The sequence below is a fragment of the Vanellus vanellus genome, assembly GCF_965231255.1.
Source record: "Vanellus vanellus genome assembly, chromosome: Z".
Lineage (NCBI taxonomy): Eukaryota > Metazoa > Chordata > Aves > Charadriiformes > Charadriidae > Vanellus > Vanellus vanellus.
In genome coordinates, this window is record NC_138908.1 from 22918740 (window position 1) to 22925582 (window position 6843).

Sequence of the window (6843 nt, forward strand, 5' to 3'; positions counted from 1 at the left end):
GTATGTATATTCACAGCTCATTTCTTAACTGTTAATAGAACTGTCTCAGAAAATGAGAAATGTATGCTTTGCCTCCTTTCCAAAGTTAAAACAGAACAAGAGAATCTATGATAGCTCCAGAAGTACAAGGGAAGGGCATTCAATGAGATATAGAAGGAGCAACATCGTAAGACACTAGAGCACAATCTTAGTAGAAGCAGCACATTTGCATATATTGGTGCCTCTCTTCTGCAAATACCACGCAGTGGTATTTGACAATGACTATTGCCCAACTACCTTTATTACTGTGATATTTGAGATGATGGGTGGCTTACATCTGTAAGTCAATGTTGACTTACAGAAGTACTTTGGCAGAGGAAGGGAAGTCAAGCACTAACAATACCATTACTATGCCTAGACAGAGGGACAGATGGAAGGGTCAGAATGCAAATTGTTAAATCCCATTGCTCAGGGTTCCAGAGAGTTCAGTTTCTACCAGAAAGGGTAGACACAGAAGGTTCTGTAAAAGTTACATGATCTGCATCCCTTTGCGGTATTGGGGTACATCTTCCAGTAAGTGTTGTTCCCTGCTCTGCTACATCTTTTTTTTCTACTTTTTTTTTTTTCCCCATGTGGATGTGGTACCACAAGCTCCTACAACTGATAAGGAGAAACAAAAATGTTCTAGAAAGTGAACTTTAACACCTTATGTCATCTATGCTGCTATTAGGCCGTTCATAGCTTCTGCAAAAAAAAACCCTGACACAATGCAAAAGTAAATGTGTCAAATGTTACCTAGATTATGAAACACTCTTGGATAATAAGCTGCTTAACATAGGAGAAATGTACTAACTGAAGAACATAATGAAGGTTTACAGACAGTGCTCCCAAGACCCAACGACAGGTGAGTGAGAAGAGACGCATTTGAACATTTCTGCTTGCTCCGTTTTTGAGATATTACTGAAAGACTCAAGGTTAGCCAGAACAGAAATGTAAGAAAAAATGTGTTCGTAAGTGGGACTTGGTACTGTGCATCATTGTGATTTCTTTTTCCTCACTTAGAACTTTGTTATATGTTTTCTAATTTCCTTGCTAAAATAACATGAACTCCTTTCACCCATTAGCTCATGCAAAGCAAGTTTAGTTAAAGCTGACACATTCAGGTTATAATATTTCCCCAGAGATAAACCTGCACTTAGGCCCCCTCCAGAAAACTTGCATGCACAGAAGTGTTGAGGGTGAAGTTGGTGTACTGGTTTGAGGTAAAACAGAACCAATTTTCTCTTCAGTAATTTTACTTTGCAGCTAAGCCTCTTCTAACTAACTGAACTCTCTGAAATCAAAATCATATTGTCCAGACACTGCTTGCTCCCAGAGTGATAAGACCTGATTTTTTCTAATTTAGCCAAGGAATGGTATGGCGAGAGGTTCACGCTTATACGTATTGCTGTAACAACCAATGTCAGCTAACTCTGTTATTTGCCCCGTTGGAGGGTCGGAAGCGGAATAGCATTGCAGGGAGAAGTGGACAGAACAGGTGATCCAAAAGTGACCAATGGGGTATTCCATCACATTTGCCTTATGCTGAGTAGAAAAGATGAGGGATCAAAGGGTTAGCCCTCTTTCTTCAATGGCCGGCATCCACAGAGGACTGTTCATCTGCCTTTGATCCTGATCTGTGCATTCCTGAATCTACATCCAGAATCCAGTTCCTGTCCATCACTGAGTCCAGTCTGGGACTTCCCCTGTGCCTGCTGGTGACGTGACCGTCATCCTGGGAGTTTGATGCGGTTATGTATATATTTCATTATTTTCTTTTTATTTTATTATTAATATACGATTAAAGTAGTTTAGTTTTTTCTAAACTCAGAAATCTCCTTCTCTCTCTTCCACCTATCCCTGGGGGAGAGCATCAGTCATTCCTTTCAGTGGCCAGTCTGGCCCAAACCATGACAGTTGGCAATGCCTCTTTGTCAAGCTGCAAGGGCAATTAGGATAGTAGGAGGGTCAGGTATAGCATTGAGAAGTTTACCTAGTACTGGTAACACCTCACAGTTCCAAGCAACCTGCAGAATCACCCAGCGATGTAGTCAAACGGGTTTTTAATCTTTGCTTATCAGTCAGCCTTGGCAGTCAAGTCAGAAAGGCAACAATAACGTAATCGGGAAATCATGTTTGTTGTCTGTTTGCGCTGGGACAAGGAGAGAAGGTAGCAGAAAATAAAAAGAGTCAGCCATTAGTGCAGTCAGAAAGGAGTCTCAGAAGAGGAGCTAGATTGCACAGGAAAAGCAACAGTTGAGGGTGGAGAAAGTTTTGCTTGGAGAAGCTGACCAAAGTGGAGAATAGAACTGCATTGAATAGGAGGACACTCTCAGAAGCCAAGAACAAGCCAGACCCAGAGCTCAATAAACACGCATTTGCAGCTTACGTTAATTAGAGTAAAGACTGAGGCAGAACCTGGAGAGTGTGCAACCAAGTGAGCTGGTCTGAGGCTTGCCTGGGTCATCAGAAAAGGGCATTAATTCCACTCAGCCCTTCAATAAACAGTTGCAATACTAAGATCTCCAACAAAAGATAGCTAATGGCGGTACCAGGGAAGAGGGATAAAAAGCACTGACTTAACTTTCATAAGCAGTATGAGCTCAGCACCCCCAGTTGTTGCAAGCTGGTATTTTGGGGTCAAATTTCCATAAAAGTTACAAGGAGACAATGCAAGCACTACTCCCCTGCTCTGCTCAGTTAGTGTGTTAAATGGGAAACAAGGTGAATGGGAGAGCTCACACATACCTGTCTGTATCTTAGGTGGATGGTGGATATACTACATAACTGATACTATATAACCCATGCTGAGAAACATATATAGTTAAAATATTTTGAAGCAAGGTTTAGGTATAGCAAATCACCCCCACAAAGTTAATGAAAATATAGGCTTAAATCCATGTTTGCCTTAGTTCCCCAGTTGTTAAGGAAAGATAACCACAAAGATCTTCTGAAAATAATCTGGCAGGGTTTGTGATTTTTTTTTTATTAGATAAGAAGCACCATGGGAAGGGCCACACATGTAGTTATGCACAAGAAATTATAATAATTAATAAGATGCATTCAGTAGAAGATTTGGATGAAGTATGATAGCTAAACCCTGGTGAGTTTCTCTGAACCCTGCAGAGAAGGCAGGAAATCAGTGAAAAAAAAAGAGAAGTCAGTGATCGCGTGGTTACTTTATAGAGAGCTCTGGTAAACCTGCACAGAAAAATCTGCGTTAGGCTTTTCCTAACATTACAGTACTTTAGTCAAATAATTTTCTGATTTAAGACTTTGCAGGTAATCATTTATTTAACGGCAATAATGTCCATTGTTATATACGCAGGACAAGCACGCAGTAAAACACAGTGCATGCTACAGGGCATGACTGCATGGTTTGCTTAAGGCAACACTGAATTCAAACAGGCTTAACCAGCTGATCCAGGTAACACATTTACACATCCTTTGGGTAGGATGTGTCCACTCAAACTCCAAGTTAAGCAGACTGTTGGAAGAAGTATGCACCTGTGCTAAAGCCAGAGGCTAACCTTTAGCTCTGGGTGGATGATAGGAATGGACCACAGCTCAGGATTAAAAGACATGTATTGTGGAAGACAGATAAAGAAGCCAGTGAGCACATCTTGTCCCTAGGCCATTCTGATCCTAAAATCAGACTAAATAGCTTAAAACATCAAAATAGAGAAGCAAACAGACTAATTTGCATTAACTGGGAAAAAAAAATGAAGACAAAAAAATAGGATACAAAAAGGGAAAAAGAAGAACGGAGGACAGTAGAAAGAAAATAACCCTGTTATGTGCTGTTGTCTTTCAGCTCCTTTCAGAATGCAACCCTCAGCAGGTAGAACATGCAGCCTGCCAGTCCGCATGTGGTCTAAGGGCACAATTCCTCTCCCAGCCCTGGTGTGTTCTGTAGCCTGTGACTTTAGATGTCAGCTTGGGTATTTCATGATAATCTACAGCTAGAGGCAGGGTAGCCTGGACAAACTGTCTACTACTGCATGTGCTTTGGTTCTGCTATCTAGGACACCACTACTTTCAAAACTTGCAAGGTGTGAAGGCATTCATCTCTTGGTTCTCCACGGGATAGTCCTGCTGCATTTTTCTGCGTTTCCTCATCTCCAGCAGAAGCTCCTTGAGGAGGTCACGCGATCCTCCTTTAACCTTCCTCTCTAGGCTAGTTCGTTCAAGTTACAGCCTTCCTTCCTTGTTCTTAGTTTCAGCCTTTTCTGGGAACAAGGAGCACTACCCAATATTATGCATTCTCCATATTGTGTTGGAAGAGCATTGGCATTTTCTAGTAGCGTACCCTATCTTTGTTTCTATTTGCCTTTCCAGTTTGCTGCTTCTAATAACCCATTCTTCTCTTGCTCCATAAGATTAAAGCACCATAAACAGAACAGTTATGCACTTTACTGCTAAAAGAAGTTTACACAGCTGTCCTGGTTTGAGCAACACAGGACTAATTTCTCTTCTAATACTTGGGAAGACTGCACTTTTAGAAGACTCTGATGTCTTAATTTCTGAAAATATTTACTTTACAGCCAGCTATGGTGTGTGGGTTTCAAGGTGCAGGGATGAGGAGGAGCGAGACCCAGGCACTTGACCCAGGCTGGCCAACAGGATTATTTCATACCATGAACATAATATTCAATATAAATTAGAAATTTTGCTGCAGAGTTCTCTCTCTCCCTTGAGAACTTCATGCCCTGGTGCCAGACCCCTAAGCCCTTCCCTTCCTCCTGAAGCTGTAGTGCTCACAGTGTCTGACATTTGCTGTCCACTGCAGGGAGCACACAGCTTCCTACTGATAGAATTGGCTGAGTGTAATCTTTCCATATTCTCTATGGGTATCAGGATCAATATTGGTTCTTTAGTGCTGCTAATGTTAATTATCTAATCTTACTCTATTAAATCTGTTTATACTTCAACTTGTTTTTCCTGATTCCCTTTCCTGGGTGGGGATGGGTCATTGGGTTATAGAATGATTGTCTAAATGACAATAAATTGTTATGGGTCTCTCAAACCATAACAACAGCACGTTGTAGTACACTGAAAATGGTTGTCTAGCACAGATCAACTGGGGGAGATATTAATGCCACATTTAAAAGTATGTTTTTGAATAAAAGAACAAAAATGTAAACAGACAGTTCTTATGAAAACTTGGCTAGAATTCAGTTGTTTTTAACATTTTTAGAATCATAGAATCATCTTTTAAATATGTCCAGGGAAGGTGACTCCACCACTACCCTGGGCAGCCCGTTCCAATGCCTGACAACCCTATCTGTGAAGAACTTTTTCCTAAGGTCCAATCTAAACCTCCCCTGACACAACTTGAGGCCATTTCCTCTTGTCCTATCTCTTGTTACTAGCAAGAAGAGACCGACCTCACCTCTCTACAGCCTCCTTTCAGGTAGTTGTAGAGAGCAATAACGTCTCCCCTGAGCCTCCTTTTCTCCAGGCGAAACAACCCCAGTTCCCTCAGCCACTCCTTGTAAGACTTATTCTCCAGACCACTCACCAGCTTTGCGGCCCTTCTCTGGACACACTCCAGAATCTCAATGTCTTTTTTGTAGTGAGGGGCCCAAATCTGAACACAGTACTCAAGATGCAGCCACACCAGTGCCGAGCACAGGGGAATGATCCCTTCCCTAGTCCTGCTCACCACACTATTCCTGATACAGGCCAGGATGCTGTTGGCCTTCTTGGCCACCTGGGCACACTTCTGGCTTGTATTCAGCTGGCTGTCAAACAACACCCCCAGATCCTTCTCCACCACACAGCTTTGCAGCCATTCTTCCCTTTTCTATAATAGTTTTGTCTTATCTGCTCTCTTCCTTGGTCCTTCAGTCTTACAGGTAATGATGAAAAAACACAGAATTTTTAGAGGGACTTTATTAAGCATGAGGAGATAGAGCATGGGGGAGAAAACAAAACCCAAAAGACTAGAGTAAGTTTCCATGGGGTTTCTTGCACTCTTGCAAAACGTGATACGAGTCCACAGATCCCTTTTCAGTTTGAGAATTGCTCATTTAGAAGTCAGCAGGTCCTGTAATTTCTCCACATCCCAGCATGCCCATAAGCAAAACAGGAGTCACACTGCTTTCTGCATCCTCTGGTGATGCTTACCTTATGTCACTATTAACCCTTAGGCACATCAGAATAGCAAAGTGTTCTCGTAAGAACGGGGAATTGCTACACAGCAATGTCTTTATAATTGACAAAGGGAACCTCAGTGAAGTTGCTAATATTTTTAATATTGCTGTATTTTAAATTCAGTTGTAGAATGTTGTTCTGTCTGCAGCTGAGAATTAAATCTCTCATACACCTTGTTAAGGACAATTTCTTAAGGATATCGGCACTGTCACTAGTCATTATTAATTTAAAAGCAGCAGCATCCCTTCATGCTATTAACACCTGTCCCAACAGTCTGCCACATTCCCTATAGAAGACAAGCCACATCAGATGGATACAGCAAACAAAGAAAAGGAAAGGAAGGTGACTGGAACACATGGCATAGGAGGAGGCTCAGGGATCTGGGATTGTTGTTCTCGTTCTCAGAAGTGAAGCTAAGTGGAGACATCAGACTGCTACCTTCAGCTATCTGTTTGGAGGTTAAAGAGAACGAGACCCTCCTCAGTGGATAGAGGACCAGGGCAAAGGACAAGATGAAACAGTCACACATGACATTAAGACAAATTTCAATTTCAAACATGAGGAAAAAAAACTTCTCTGTGATTGCAGTTAAGCACAGCAATGGGCTGTCCAAGGAGACTGCAGAATTTCCATCCACAAGGATTTTCAGACAGTAATCCAAACCCTGAG